This window comes from Periplaneta americana, chromosome 6 (assembly GCF_040183065.1).
Source record: "Periplaneta americana isolate PAMFEO1 chromosome 6, P.americana_PAMFEO1_priV1, whole genome shotgun sequence".
Classification (NCBI taxonomy): Eukaryota; Metazoa; Arthropoda; class Insecta; order Blattodea; family Blattidae; genus Periplaneta; species Periplaneta americana.
The window spans coordinates 27,201,374-27,218,068 of record NC_091122.1 but is presented as its reverse complement, the minus strand read 5'-3'; the positions used below and the strand labels follow the sequence as shown (position 1 = coordinate 27,218,068).

The 16,695-nt window shown below is 34.3% G+C and overlaps 1 protein-coding gene and 1 long non-coding RNA gene across 3 annotated transcripts in view; both read right to left on the bottom strand.

Moving 5' to 3' along the window:
- LOC138701162 (uncharacterized) overlaps nucleotides 1–558 on the bottom strand; it is a 110,184-nt gene extending 109,626 nt beyond the window's left edge. The window contains exon 1 of one of the 2 annotated variants that reach the window (XM_069827779.1): nucleotides 423–558. The gene's annotated coding sequence lies outside the window, so the exon portion shown is untranslated. The remainder of the gene's footprint in view (nucleotides 1–422) is intronic. The other variant, XM_069827780.1, reaches the window with a different exon arrangement.
- Nucleotides 559–5,184: 4,626 nt separating this feature from the next.
- On the bottom strand, nucleotides 5,185–15,843 carry LOC138701161 (uncharacterized). The gene is made up of 2 exons (XR_011332468.1): nucleotides 15,651–15,843; nucleotides 5,185–6,770 (listed from the first exon to the last, which is right to left on the bottom strand). It is a non-coding gene; the product is annotated as an uncharacterized lncRNA (long non-coding RNA).
- Between the last annotated feature and the right edge of the window lie 852 nt (nucleotides 15,844–16,695).

Sequence of the window (16,695 nt, the reverse complement as noted above, 5' to 3'; positions counted from 1 at the left end):
TGAGAGAAAACCCCGGAAAAAATCTCAACCAGATAAATTGCCTCGACCGGGAATCGAACCCGGGCCACCTGGTTTCGTGGCCAGACGCGCTAACCGTTACTTCACAGGTGTGTGGACTAAAATAATTAAATCCTATTATTTATATTTACCACTTTTGGTTACTTCTCATATACCTATACCGGTACCGTAATAGATTAATTGCCTTCCATTTCATAACGTAACTCCTAGAATAGCCTATTTTTATTTTACTTCGTAGGTTATATCCAAGGCATTAGAGAACAATGGCAATATGTAACTTCAATTTTCCACAAAAACACAATAAACGAAATTTTAATGATAATTCATAGGAATATATTACGGAGATACTATGCAGGCTTGATCGGCTAAATATACGGGAGTGTAATTACACAAATTAATGTTACCTTTATTCCTGAAGTTGACACCTGTCCATCCTTCAAGATGAATAGAACAAAGCCATTTTAATTTGTAAAGGGCGCATATGGAGACAAGCAGACAACAGGGTAGCGAAAACAAGTTGAAAAGTAACACAATGTTCAGCTTCAAAGATTACAAACTCTTTGTGCAGCTTCGATGCGATCCAGCAGGCGGTGAGGCGGAGACAGAACAATTTCCTTGGGGAGGGGGCACAATAGGACGCGCTGCTTACGAAATCTCTTAAACGATAGAACGATATTTATGGAGTAACCTACAAAACACGTTACCTACAGTAGGGTATAATAACACAGTATGTAATGTCTGATTGCTTCAAGAGGACCATGCTCCAACCCCAACAGAAAATAAAAGGGGGCACTATATTGAAATTACTAACTTCTATGTTTTGCCACTGGTATATCACATTAAGAGTAAGACATTTTTAAAATTTCAACCTTCTATGATAAGTGGTTTTCACTTTATTAATTATATTATCAGCTTTTACAATATCCTTGTTAGCTGCTGTAACGTCATTTTCAAAGCTCTGGTGCACACGTTCTTAAGTGTCACTAAAGTTTGATTGCAATTCCCTGTAACTTTAATCTTTTGCTTTACTCTCATACAAAAAGTTATACAGTGGAACTTGGATAATGTGAACGTTTTTAATTCGAACTTTTCTCTCGATCCTTGACATTTCTATACAGGGCAATGTTAAGAAACCATCTCTAATTCGAATTTCACCTTCTTTAATTATAAGTTTCTTTCCGCAAATGTCTGTCGAAAGTTGTCTAAACCAGGGGCGCCCAAACTTTCTACGATGAGGGGCCAATAGTAATTGAGGACCATTTTTGCAAAACTTGCTAACTGAAAAAAACTAAATTTTACAGGAGAGACAAAACACTATAGTAGGCAAGTTTTGCTGTTATGTCTCACTTATAGCAGAAAGCAAGTTTTGAAAAAATGATCACACTTTGACACACTACAATGAAGAGAAATAACCCAATTTTACTAAGACGCTTTGAACATCATGTAGAGGCCTGCCTTATGTTAACGAATCCATCAAAATCTCAATTTTGCATATTTTTCAGTTAGCAAGTTTTGCAAAAACGGTCCTCAATTACTCTTTGACTGACCTTGGGCCACATTACAGTGTACCGGTACTTAATATTTAAAAAACGCACGTGTAATTTTTAAAATAATTGATTAAATGGCGATCTTACTCGTGTTAATTAAGTTCGAGATGACGCCGAGATCTAGTAGAGTCTGAGGATGGTGTGAAGAAGCACCGAAACAGCTGTAAGCCGCACATGCTTACACAATTAACACGAGTAAGATCGCCATTTAATCAATTATTTATATTCAAGTGTTAAAAGTAGTGTACGAAAGATTCAACACGTGTAATTTTTTGTTAATATTACGACAAAACAAACTATAATTAAATTAATTAATTTTATAAAATTTGGATTAAATTTGAAAAATACTTCAATAAAATTACTCACCTAATGAGAAGTGTGAAACAGGTGTTTTGAAGATAATAAATTGTCAACATCCGGTCTCTGCTTTGTGGTGCCCAAAAGTAACATGTCTTGGACCTGCTCGTCATTTAAACTTGATCTTAATCTAGATTTCCAAATTTTCATTTTCGAAAATGTTTGTTCACATAAATATGTTGAGATCAAACGCCGAGCTTGGTTTTTTAAGTTTGTTTCTCTTGAATTTATCGAAATCATGAGAGTGTTTTGTCTGGTAATGCCTTTTGATATTATATTCCTTCATTACTGCTATGACATCGTTGGAAATAACACGAATCACTTTGTTTCCATGCTCTATCATAAAATAATTTCCGAGCCAAAATTCATTATACTTTCTACACTCACTATTGACTTCGCATCGTTTTGAAAACATTTTGCATTTAAGAAAAAACCTGACATCACACTACTGCAAAACAGTGGAGCACTGATGAAACATGACAATGGAAGTTGTAGATTTGGTGGATAATGGAATGTAAGGGATGGATGATCTAGCCCATGATGACTGACTTGGGATAGGGGTGGCCTTGCAACATCTGCTAATCCCCGAACTCCAGTCACAGGTTGCATACAGTACGTTTCTGGTACAGAGCCTATCAATAAAAAGAATGCGATACTCTTCATTTTTCAGGAAGTAACGGTTACAGCCTTCAAACTTTCGAGTCGTGCTCAAAACATATCATGCTGCTGGGAATTAAACTTTATAAAGTTGTTTAAAATTAACGATTTAACCCAGATATGCCTGAAATATTTTTTTGCAATTTTTGCGTATTTTTCAAATCTCATTTAATGCAGTATATAAGTGAAGTATTTTTTTTTTATTTTATTGGGTTATTTTACGACGCTGTATCAACATCTAGGTTATTTAGCATCTGAATGATATGAAGGTGATAATGCCGGTGAAATGAATCCGGGGTCCAGCACCAAAAGTTACCCAGCATTTGCTCGTATTGGGTTGAGGGAAAACCCCGGAAAAAACCTCAACCAGGTAATTTGCCCCGACTGGGATTCGAACCCGGACCAACTGGTTTTGCAGCCAGACGCGCTGACCGTTACTCCACAGGTGTGGACTAAGTGAAGTATTTGTATGGTGTCGAAACATTCTAGTTGTAACTGGTTGAGCTAGAAACAGGTGTCCTTTTAAAAGGACGGTAGGCATATGAGCATACATTTTGAGAATAATTCTGTGGTGTTCGGGTAAAGGGATATGTCATTTTTTTGTCCAGGTGGAATTTTGTTCCCCAGATGAACACACAAGTTAAATTATACAAGTGGGTGTGCAAAAATGAAAGAATACAAACAGTTGATGTGTTTTGTGTAGAAAATTATTTGTAATAAGGGTTCCAAGTTTAATTTTCATTTATCTCTGAACTCATTTTTATGACGTATCTCCCTTTACCCAAACACCACAGAATTGTATACTATGCTTACATGAAAGGAAACAATGTAATTGTTGTAATTTACAATTATTATTATTGTTATTATTATTATTATTAACAAATTATTACGTTGTTATTTTATTATAGTTTCTTTATTATTACTACTAATATTATTCTGAAGAATGATGCACTGTGACTAAATTCGTTTTAAATCTGGAATGCTTTCGTCATTGAATAGTACCGTATTGCTATTGATACGTAAAAATACGTAATAGGCGAAAAGAGTGTTGAAGTTTCGAGGAGGAGGTTATATTGGGAAAGAAATGATGACAAATATAATGAAGCAATTGCTGTGGCAATGTCGAAAGACAGGTTTCAGTTCATTTTATAAAATCTACATTGTTATGACAATGACAATTTAGATAGAAAATCAGACCTCTTCAAAAAATACTAAATGAAAAAAATAGAAACTTATGTCCGTTCAATACCTCCCTCCAGAACGTCACCAGTCCTCCACTTGTAAACAGATCTTGCTGTGTAAATCTGGCTTTCAAGTATATCTCCCTGTGAACCACACTTGAATAATTTCAAAGGAAAAAGTGTTCCAGAGCCGGTATCGATCCTAGGACCTTTGGCTTAGCGCACCAACACTCTGCCGACTAGCTACCTAGCAACTACAACCCGACACTGTCTCAACTTTTCCCTTCATATCCACACACCTCAGTGGGTTGACAAGATGCCAGAAACCCAATTTTGAGTGCACACGAACTCTGTGTGGCATTTGTAGGCTGCATTATAGTGATATGTCTGTATTTGAGATGAAATTTCGCCCGTAGCATAATTTTCAAACATAGATAGAATTTCATGCAGGGAAAATCCACTAAAATTGAAAAAGCGAAACAATTTCAAAATATATGGGGATATGCCTACTGTCCTTTTAAAAGGACACATAAATTTTCGTCATTGTCATGTCACAATTAATAGATATTTTGAACGCATTGTGGTTTCACGTTATATTTATGTTTATTAGGAGTCATTTGATCTACAACAATTTGTAAAATAATTCCGACCTGTAACAATATTTAACTTTCATATCTGATTTGCGTCTCGGATGCCATAGCTGAAATAAACGAACAATTCTCACGTCCACATCTCAAACTCAACGGTGACCAGAACTCTCATTACCAGTCTTAACACACCTAGCAAACCTCTAATTAAGACCAGTAACAGTGACACCTGTGAAAAAGCAAATGCTTTGACTGTAGAGAGGGTAATTTGAAACATTGACAACTATCCTTTTAATAGGACAGTAGGCATATCTGGGTATTCAGGTCATGGCGTGCCAGTGAAATGATCACAGTGGGCCGTATGTGGCCTATGGGCAGCCCTTGTCTAAACGCAGAAATTTAAGATACTTCGTCTATGTGTTTCTGTAAGAGGTCATTACTCCGAGGTTTGGCCTTTCCAACCCAGATCCACTATTGTCTAAAACTTGCTCCTTCTACCTGGTACCGTCGACCTGGTTGGCGAGTTGGTATAGCGCTGGCCTTCTATGCCCAAGGTTGCGGGTTCGATCCCGGGCCAGGTCGATGGCATTTAAGTGTGCTTAAATGCGACAGGCTCATGTCAGTAGATTTACTGGCATGTAAAAGAACTCCTGCGGGACAAAATTCCGGCACATCCGGCGACGCTGATATAACCTCTGCAGTTGCGAGCGTCGTTAAATAAAACATAACATTTAACATTCTACCTGGTACCATATTCAGTCCCAGGGGTTGGAATATGGTGTTAAGGTGTTCATATCTGAGTAAAGAATTACAAGGTGTTCATATCAGAGTAAAGAATTACAAGCAAAAAAATTTATTTTCATTAATGGAGTATATGTAATGTATGGATAAGAGTTCATATACAAATTTCAAAGTATACAATTTTGGTTTGTTTAAAGATAAATATGTACCAAAGCCTCATCTCACATAGGTGAGATTAATGAACAACATTCCACACTCACACCAATTAAGTTACAATTGAACGAACCCTTATATTCGCATCTGAAAGAGAACGTTGAGTGACAACAGCAAATCCCTCAAAGAATTCAATAATGTCAACGTATGACCAAAATTCCTGAACAAGAAATCTCAACTTGTTTAGATGGAGAACATGTTCAAGCACGTCTTTACTGTACTTCATGTGCAAGTGAGTTACGTTCACAAATTTAGACAGTATGTATACTGCCAATTCAACAGTAGCTGATGAGAGATGAAGGCACTCAACAGACTCGAATTCAGGAATGGGATATTTCTCATGAAGTTCTAACGTACTGCTTTCTCCAATAGGTAAATCAGAGAGCAACCAGTTTTTAGAAGAAATTCCAAAACACTGGAGTGATGGACATTTCTCATTAATAACAGTGAAATCAATGTCATCAATTTGAGAGAGATGAAGAGACAAAAGCTGACGTCCTAATTCTTGTAATAAATCATTTACGACATCAAATGGCAAACATGAAAGAGACAGTTTTCTTAAATATTTCAATCTACTTAGATCAGTGACCTCCATATTCGTCATTTTGTTTATGGAGAGAAATGTTAGGTTTTCGAACTTCTCAGCAAGTACACTTAAATTGTTGTGAGTGGGATTGTAACAGGCAAAACTTTTTAGAAGCATCGAAGCACATACACTGGTATTATCACTGAGTTTGATTTCGATCTGAGACATCCCATTTATTATTTCTGTTAGTCCTGCTTGGGATAGGCGCTTGCAGTCTATATACAACTCTTCCAAATTACGAAACTTCAAGATAGAAGGAACACTTCTATCAGTAATTTGAAAAGAATGGCTAATATTCAGAATCTTCATGTTGGTACAGATTTCTGAAAGCATGTAAAGTTCCTCATCCCAGCAGTTACTACACGAAAATTCTCTGAGAGTATGCGTCAAATTCCTTTCATTAAACATGCTATGTACACAATTGGAAGCTCCGCCCAATGCAAGAGCTTCCAATCCTTGTAGTCTTTCTAAGCAAATATAAATCAATTTACAATCACGAACTTCATAAATATTTATTAAAGAAAGATGCATCTTGTTGCCGTAACATAGTAGCTTCATTGCTGATGGATGTAAAATTGCATCCAGTACTTCTGGTGCTAAGATATTACAATACCGACGCAATCGCTTAGTTATTTCCAATTCTCGGTATGTGAAATCTAGATGTCTTAAAAGTTTGACTGACACCTCTTCGGCAAGTGTAGGAGGCACTAATGTACGAATAAGTTCCTTAAGCTGGTTACATGGGTTTATGTAGTAAAAACGATCCAAATTCTTTCTTCTACGAAATGGGTACATCACCAACTGTCGCAAAAAATTAGATATATACTTCCCAAATGCTTCAATTGCCAGATTGCTAAGACGATCTGGATATGCATATAAAATCCTGGAATGAAATATTAAATTAGTGATTGGAAAACAGGAAATACACATGTTTCACCTTCAAAAAAATTAAATAATACAGGAGAGACCTATCCAATCTCAACCACTCTCCAACACAAACTGGTCATTTCCTGGCCTGTTGTTAGTCGTTTGTCTGCAGTAATGGGACCCGCTTTCACTGTGAAATATGGGAGCAGAGATTACTCTTCTTATGATTAACCCCTCAACCCAGTAATTAAAAGTCCTGGTGCAAAGCGCTGAAGCGGTACTTAGCAGAATTAAATTTACATGACGTCACTCTTATACAGTATTTCTATTTTTGTCACTTTGGTAAAATGTACGAGGATAAACTGAAAGTGAACGGAAAATGGTAGCCTATGATCTGGAGTTTTGTAAAAATACATAATAATAAAAATCTTTAATTTTGCTAAGAATTTATAAATATGCAAAAATGTCAACTGCAGTCAAAATTGAAGAGTCAAATTTTGTAAAAATATAAAATAAAAATCTTCAGTTTTGCTAATAATTTGGAAATATCCAAAATGTGAACTGTAGTCCAAATTGAAGAGTTGAATTTGGTAAGAATATATAATAAAAATCTTTAGTTTTGCTAATAATTTCTAAATATGCAAAAATATCAAATGCAGTCCAAATTGAAGAGTCAAATTTTCTAAAAATATACAATACAAATCTTCAATTTTGCTAATAATTTGGAAGTACACAAAAATGTCAACTGTAGTCTGAATTGAAGAATCATATTTTGTAAAAATATATAATAAAAATCTTCAATTTTGCTAATAATTTGTCCACGTCTGTATTTATATTTTTGTCACTTTGGTAAAATGTACGAGGATAAACTGAAAGTGAACGGAAAATGGTAGCCTATGATCTGGAGTTTTGCCTGAGGAATGAAGATCATCCAGAATTTGGACTAACGAGAAGGACGAAAGAGGACAGTGGACATATTTCAACTTTGCAGAGGGAAGCAATGAGAAGACAACAGAGTCGACGTTAGCTACATAAGCGAGGGAAGGAGTGGGAATGGTGGAAGAAAATCATCCCAACTTCAAGGACGGAACAAGTGATTGTCGCAGATCAACACATGGTAACAGGAGTGAATAGTAATGAGTTCAGGAACCCACATACTGACATATGAGGAAGTGTAAAGATGATGGCACAGCAAGAAGAAAACAGTAACATGATCATGCAGCATAAGCGGATTCCTAGTCTACATACGATGGCGGTAAGGTTAGCGCACTCCAGAAGGAATGCTGACAATAACGGAACAAGAAACACGGGCGCTAGAAAAAAGGCAAATGGTGATAAAAAGAGAAACCAAGAGCCAGGAAATGATAGGGAAGGAAGTAGTGAAAAGAATAAGGGTGCTAGTGTAAGTGGAAATCTAGTATGTGAAAGTGAAAGCATGTGGGGGATAAATAAAAGAGGAATAGAAGAAGAAATAAATAGAAAGAAAGACAGAGATAGAAATGAGGCAGAGTCGAACAGTAAAGAAAGATCAGAACCTGCGACAGCTGAGGATATAGCAGAGGTATTAGATATGTGGGGATGTTATCAAAAAGTGCAAGTAAAGTGAAATTATAAAAGATCGAGAAGTATAGGGGAGAGAGAAAATGTATGAGCAGATGTGTAGAATAAAATATAAGTATTTATAGGAAGTGAGAATAGTGACAAAGGATTAGGTGTAAGCGGAATAGTGAAAAAGTGAAAGTGAGCGCAAATAGGAATGAGTGGAATCAGTGAAAAAGGGGTAAGAGAAGTGAACAAGTGACAGCATAAAAAATAGTACTAACATTTGAACGTTGGAACATTAAATGAATATAACAGAAAGTTAGGAGAAAAGGTCAAAGAACAAATAGGACAAATAATTCAATATGATAATTTATAGAGGATAATTGAAATTGAGATTTTAGTGAATAGTAGTTAGAGGAAAAAGGGGGTTTGAAAGGTGTATATAATATTAGGTATATTAGGATTAATGAACAAATAGAGAATAGTAAAGGAAATGTAGGATAAATAAAGAAGGGGAGATTGGCCAAGTAACATAAAAGGTACATAGTGTAATTGGGAGTATTTGTGTTGACGTGTACTGCAAATAATGTGTTATTGTTGTTGTTGTCTAGTGCCGTGCATCTGGCAATGAAGCCATTAGCAGTCGTTCTTTCCAATACTTTTGAACTGTAGTTTCTTCTGATCTTAATGCTTCACAGGTCTTCAAGTGGTCTTCATTCATTTCTGCTGGATCGTTACACAGGACACATATGGGTGAAGCTGAGATACCTATTCTGTAGAGATGACTTGCTAGACAGTCATGATTTGTCAATAGTCTGAAGGCTGCAATTGCGGTTTTCCTTGGTCTCTGGGGGATTATATCTGGGTTGGAAAGTAGTGTAATCCATTTTTTGTCTTTAGCATTTGATTCTATTTCTTGTAGGTATGAATGAGAAAATTTTGTAGTGATCAAGCATTTTATTGAGGAATATGAGAAATTAAATTTAGACTTTTGTTTTATTGTTGTGCCTTTCTTGGCAAGTGTGTCTGCGGTTTCATTCCCCATGACTCCACAGTGTGCTGGAATCCATTGGAGATGGACAATCTTATTAACTTTTTGGAGTTGTGTTAACATTTTGTAGCATTCTCTTATTTTTGTTGACTTCTTTGTAGCATTGGAACATATTCCCTGAATTGCAGCTTTAGAATCTGAAAGAATTACTGTCTTGTTATAGTTATTTAAGGGAAGATTTAATAATTGTCGGAGAGCAATGTGTATAGCCTCTATTTCACCACCATAATTTGTTGTGTCTCTGCCAACAGAATGATAAAAGGAAAAATGTGTACATGTAACTCCAGCTCCAGTAAGGTTTTCTGTGGTTGATCCATCAGTATATATGTGTAGCCATTCTTCTGTAGGGTATCTAGTATTGATCGTTTCCAGTGCTAGAAGTTTTTGTATTTCTTTTGGAGTGTCTGATTTACTTATTTCCTCTGTTAATTCCAAACTGAAGGTAGGTTGCAATAATTCCAATGGATTTTCTCTTATAAGTAAATTTTCTCTTGTGTTAGGAATGCTCAGTTTGGATTTAATGTGTTATTGTAATAATATGTAAATGGTATCACCAGATACAGAAATGTGAGGTACACCATCTTAATATATAAAATTGAATGTGGGTATGTATGTATGTATGTATGTATGTATGTATGTATGTATGTATGTATGTATGTATGTATGTATGTATGTATGTATGTATGTATGTATGTATGTATGTATGTATGTCTATATGTGTGTGTGTGTATGTTCTCTATACAAATCTACACGCTTTGACCAATATGTGCCAAAGTTTGCACATTTAACCTTCATAACCAGGAGAAGAACATAGGCTACATTAAAATTGTGCAAATGGAAGTTAAATTAATTAAAATTATAAAAAATAAAAATAAATAGATGAAATCTTCATGTATAATATTAAAATACAAAATCATCTACAGTCAATTGTTTTTTTATTATTGTCTGTTGTATTCAACATCGACTTTCACGAGGCCTTGGAAATTTTAACACGAAATTAAATTACATTGTTGTTACACATCATGAAGGCTAAAACGAGATAATTCATGCAATAAGTATCTTTACGCAGTCCAGGACTGTATTATGAATTCCTTGATGCAGTTTTGTAGATAGTGAGAAAACTGTTTTATACAACTGAATTCTAGAATTCTTTGAAACTACAAGGACTGCTACCACATAATTTACTTAATAATGAATAACCAATAGTACTACTGCGAAATATTGACCCACCAAAATTATGCACGAATAAGAATTGGTGTGAAAAACTCATACGAAACGTAATAGAATTGGCAATATTAACTGCAAAAATAAAAGGAGATATTTTTATTCCACGTATTGCTAGGATACTCATTCAATTTTAAGCAACTGCAATTTCAATGCCACTAGCATTTGTAATAGCCATATTAAAATGAAGCTCAAGGACAGTCGCTCAAAGTTGCAGACATTAACTTAAAAACTGAGTCTTTTTCACATCCTCAACTATATTTTATTCAAAGAAGTGAAAAAAAAAAAGATTTTACACATATCAATAAGCAATTCAATGATACTTTTGTCATGTTGCTAATGTAGTATGTGAATATACATAATCCCACTGAAAATAACATTGTAATAATTCTAAAAATATTGTTGTTCACGTTGCAAATTTAGTATGTTAAGCATTGTGGTAATAAAAATCTCTTAATTTCTAAAATACCGGTAGGCCTATACGTTTCTCAGAATATTAGTCTTTATGTTAAAAAATGACTTATTGCGAATATATATTGTATCTGTATTCTTTGTATAAAATTAGAACCAATATAATATGTTCTGAATTTATGGGATATAGTTTCAAGTTATATTAAAAAAACTGCGTATGATATAAGTGGGTGTACAGCGGTCAAGAGGTAAAAAAATCTTCCAATATAAATTAAATTATATATGTATACTGTATATTGATTCGATGCTGAAACTGATCAGAAAGAGGAGAAGGAATTATATTTTCGTTGGGTTTTACTTTGTTTATAGTTTGATTTTTCTATTACTTTATTTGTATTTCTGGCGGTGTGGAAGAGAAGGCCTAATGCCCTTAACTACACCAGAATAAATAAATAAATAAATTTAAAACAACAGTTTAACGTCAGGCACATGATGAAATGTTTTCTTTTCGGTGCCTGATCTACAACTGTTTTAAATAGAGTTAACCCTAGCAGGCATTTGGCTAAGGAGTTCATTAATTCATGTAAATGACGTTAAGTAAAGATTCATCTTTATGGGCGAGGAAAGTTTAGTAAAGACAATTCGTTTTGGTTGTGCATAGTTAGGTTTCCGAGATTTCCGAAAATTTATTAACCAGTTTAATTAAAAATAGAAGCAGAAAGGAAAACCCGGGCAACGCCGGGTGCTTTCAGCTAGTTACATATAAAGAAGTGCTGTGACGAAATAACATATATATTTCTACTTTTCAAATGGTTAAACATAATAAAACCATATTGCAGTAAAAAAAAAATCTCATCAATACACTAAAAAAAAAAAAAAAAAAAAAAAACCACACACACAGCATGAAAATTAAATATATTAAATGGATTACGAACTGTGAGTGGTTTTGTGCAAACGTGTGTAATGCATATTAACCGCTGCAGAACTAACCTAGAGCACTGTGTGTATGCATACAGAAAACCAGCAGGGGATCATCAGCAGAAGCAGCAATTGCTTTTATTTCAGCCGTTCAGAGCAGAAGTGGTGTAAGTCACAAATGGGTAATGAGGGTTAAAGTAAACAGTCTGTAAAATATAGTGCAAATTCGCAATTAATATTCAATTTATTTAATTTATTAGTAGTCAGTGGATAGCAAGAAGAACATATTGATTGATACTTTGCGCTGTATTATACACAGTATGTAAAGGATGTAAATGATATTTTGTTATTGAAGTGTTGTATCAGTGAGGAATTATGTTGTGTCAGTGAAGTGTGTTGTGTAAGTGAAACGTGTTCCTGTCAGGGAAGGTTTATAGTGGCAGTGCAAAGTATTTGAACAGTGAAATGTTTTTGAAGTGTTAGTGAAATCAGTGAAATGTGTCGTAGTTCCAGTGCAGTGAGTGAGTTGACAGCGAAATGAGTGTAATGTGGAAAGGTACTTGTGCAGATATGAACATATCATACTCGTGGGTTTTAGTTCGAACTTAGATTTAAGATACAAATTAGATTTATTTTAAATGTTATTTTAAGTGATCGGGCTTAATTTAATTTAGAATATTCCCTATTATTATTATTATTATTATTATTATTATTATAAATTATTGTTAGTATTAATTATTTGTATTAATTATTGGTATTATTACTAACTGTACTTTTAATTAATAAGTTTATTATTGTCATTATTGAGTGTAATTAGTTACCACTGCCACCGGGTATATACCCATTGCAGTGTGAATAAATACATACATACATTATACAGAATTTTGATTTACACCACTTTTGCTCTGAATGGCTTATTTAACCTGGTATGGTAAGGCTATAGGGTCTTCTCTAACACTCAACCAAAAGTAAAAGCAAAAATTAAAAATATACCAAATACAGTACACAAAAAACTGAAAGAAAGAAGCATTTATAAAATATAAATAGTGGGAAATGCCTGTTATTATTTGGTTGAGAAGCTTTTGTCATCTAGACTGCTGTCAAAAAATCTGAGAGTTAGAATTTATAAAACAGTTATATTACCGGTTGTCCTGTATGGCTGTGAAACTTGGACTCTCACTTTGAGAGAGGAACAGATATTGAGGGTTTTTGAGAATAAGGTTCTTAGGAAAATATTTGGGGCTAAGAGGGATGAAGTTACAGGAGAACGGAGAAAGTTACACAACGCAGAGCTGCACGCATTGTATTCTTCACCTGACATAATTAGGAACATTAAATCCAGACATTTGAGATGGGCAGGGCATGTAGCACGTATGGACGAATCCAGAAATGCATATAGAGTGTTAGTTGGGGGGCCAGAGGGGAAACGACCTTTGGGGAGGCCGAGACGTAGATGGGAAGATAATATAAAAATGGATTTGAGGGAGGTGGGATATGATGGTAGAGACTGGATTCATCTTGCTCAGGATAGGGACCAATGGCGGGCTTATGTGAGGGTGGCAATGAACCTCCGGGTTCCTTAAAAGCCAGTAAGTAAGTAAGTAAAAATGAGTCAGACATGCAAAATGTAGGGGAGAGTCGGGTAATATCGGACATCGGGTAGTATTGGACAGTGCATTTCTTTCATCTACCACCATATGGTAGTACCTGAATGACATGGTTACATTTCTCTATGCAACATCACAGAAACGTAACCATGTCAATCAGGTACTACCTATCATCGTGTGGTAGATGAAAGAAACTCACTGTCCGATATTACCCGATGTCCGATACTACCCGACTCTCCCCTATAGAAGTATGAACAGTAGTAATAAAGAGATGGTAAATACAGAGCATACAGTCGGCCCAACAATAATCACAATTTTTCGATATACAAAAAAGAAAAAAGATAATAAGTAGCACAAGTTTTCACATGATAGGTTTTGTAGGGGAAAATAATGAAACAAAAAACAAATTTAAAATAAAATAAAAATCACCAGAATATCTAAATGCAGAGGATACCACAGATACATGGAAATATTCACTTGTCATAACAGTAAGTTAATTTGCCACCTCGTCATGATTACATAGGCTTACTCAGTGTCATTTTTAACTTTTAGAACTAAAAATCTAGACCCGATGTATCATGGACGTGGCAAGTAGACTAAATGTTACCATGCAAGACAAACTCAAGACCTGACAACCAAAGGTAAATGTATTCTCCATCATCATTTTTCTTACAGATTATAGTCCTGAAAGAACTGTTACAATCTAACATTAGTTTCATCACATTTCTTCAAGGTGCAATCCACTGATCTTATCAATGTACATTCGGTTAATGTGTTCTTAATTATGAACAGAATTCTTTCATTAGGTAGCCTGTATACAAAAACAAACTATTAACTAATTTTTCTTATAAAAATAAGATAGCCTAATTTAGCATGGCATGTAATGAAAATGATCACAACTTTTTAATAGTAAGCTAGTTACGATAGAAAAGGAGGCTACTGGTTAACATCTGTGCATAACTTCTCTTCTGGTAATGTAATTCGCGAAGCATTTTTCCATTTGCTGATGTTTCACAAAAGAGTTACTTAAATTCGTATGTTAGATTACATTTCCCAATTTGAAAAAAAAAAAAAAATCTTCCGAGTAATCTCATAAGATTTTATAAAGGTTCAAACATTGGTACTGTTTGAAGAAGATGAATAATTCTACATGATCTAGCCTACACAAGAGATTCTCAATGGGGGAGAGGGTCGCAGGCCCATAGGGGTCTGCAGAGCAGCTAATGGGGGCCTGCGAGTAAAATAATAATAATAATAATAATAATAATAATTTTTAACTGTTCTATAAAAATTTAAACATATACAACAATTTTGAATTAAACGAAGACATAATTTAAATATTACAGCTATTTTCTTTTTAAACTGATACAGAATTTCATATTGCCGTACTCAGTTCTACATTCTACTCCAGTGTTCCTCAGCATATATAACATAGTAGTGTGAAATTTGGTTCTTTTAAAAGCATTACAACGATCTAACTGGATTAGGATTATGTCATTAAGTTGTTGTTAATGAATGTAGGTCTGGAGTAGGGAACTTGTGATGTATTTTAAATTGTTAATCATGCAGATAATTAAACAGTATTATTTTAAGTTACATTAATAATAATAATAATAATAATAATAATAATAATAATAATAATAATAATAGTTATTACTTATAATTGTTATAATTTGGATGAAACCAGTGCTAAGATAATTTCGATGATTTCGGGAGTGAAAATAATTGAATTTGGTCGTATATGGAAGGCATAACAAAAGCTTAAACTAACCAAACCTAACCTGTCACAGATTCGTACATGCAAAGTGTATAAGCAGAGTACGAAGGAAACCAGCTCAGCGCTAGTTGCGTCATGTAATCAATACAACAATGCAGCAATATAATCAAATTTTTTCTAATATTTTTTAATTAATGGTACCAAATAATCACAAAACACTAAGCCTATATAAAATGATACCGGTACCTTCTAAACTTGTAAGGACTCATAATTTGACACTAAAGCTGGATATTTAATGAATGAATTTGGTTTTCATTAATTTTACTATATACTTATAGGCTACATCTTGATTACACAATTTTTAACACTATATCACTTAGGAATATAATAATCAACATATACTGTATTCCTGAGTAATTTACCTACATTTTTGGAAGACGCAAATAAATAAATGTACAGATTTCTTCAAAATTATTTTTACTCTTCGCTCCCAAATCTATCAAACAAACAGCACCTAAGCTAAAGCTGGTGTGGTGTCCCGCAGGAAAATTTTGAAAGTCCAATGATGTAACATGTCACTGCTTGCGCAAGACACAGATAAGTAAAGGAGCTACCATACCACCAGTGTTGCCAACTCGGAATTCCATTTACCGCTGCACAAGCTTAAAAAAACCGCTAAATTGTACTTGAAAAACTCCAAATTTTTCTTAACACATCACTTCCAAATTTGAAATACAAACTATACAGTTCTAGGAACTGGAGAATTTTATAAAAATGTAGACTAAATTATGGAAAGTATCACTTCGTAGGCTCTATGTTCTATGCAAAATCGTATGGACAATTCTGTAGTGCTCGGGAAAAGTGACACAAGTCAGCTTCCACAAATCTTTTTTGATAATTTATTGACATCTTACGGAACATCTGTTCGCTTGGAAAAAATACTTAGGTATTTCTCCCATTACAATAATTCATACAGAAAAAAATCAAATCGACATAAAACTGTGTAAGTTGTCAAATTATCAAAAAAAGGTTTGTGAAAACTGACTTATGTCACTTTTCCCAGGCACTGCAGAATTAAATCTGAATAATATTTTGCATTCAATATCACCTTACATCATTTACATTGAGCTTTCCAACTATCACCGGCAACTTCTTGCATCTAAAAATTCAACACATTATGTTTTTTTTCCTCTCTCTCTAAACTTTTGTACTTATGTATGTAGTTTTACGCGGCATATTTCTTCAAAATTGAATGAAGTAGATCAAGAATAATATACTGGACACTTCGGAAATAATCACATTCATAATCACACCAGTCGGTTCGAAATCTGATTTCACACTGAGCTGGAGACGTGCCTACCAACAATGAGTCTGGTTTTAGTTTTAAGTATGTCTGTGTTACATAAACTACAATGCGGAATGATAAATTAAATAATATATAATATAAGACGACATTAAGATATATGGATCA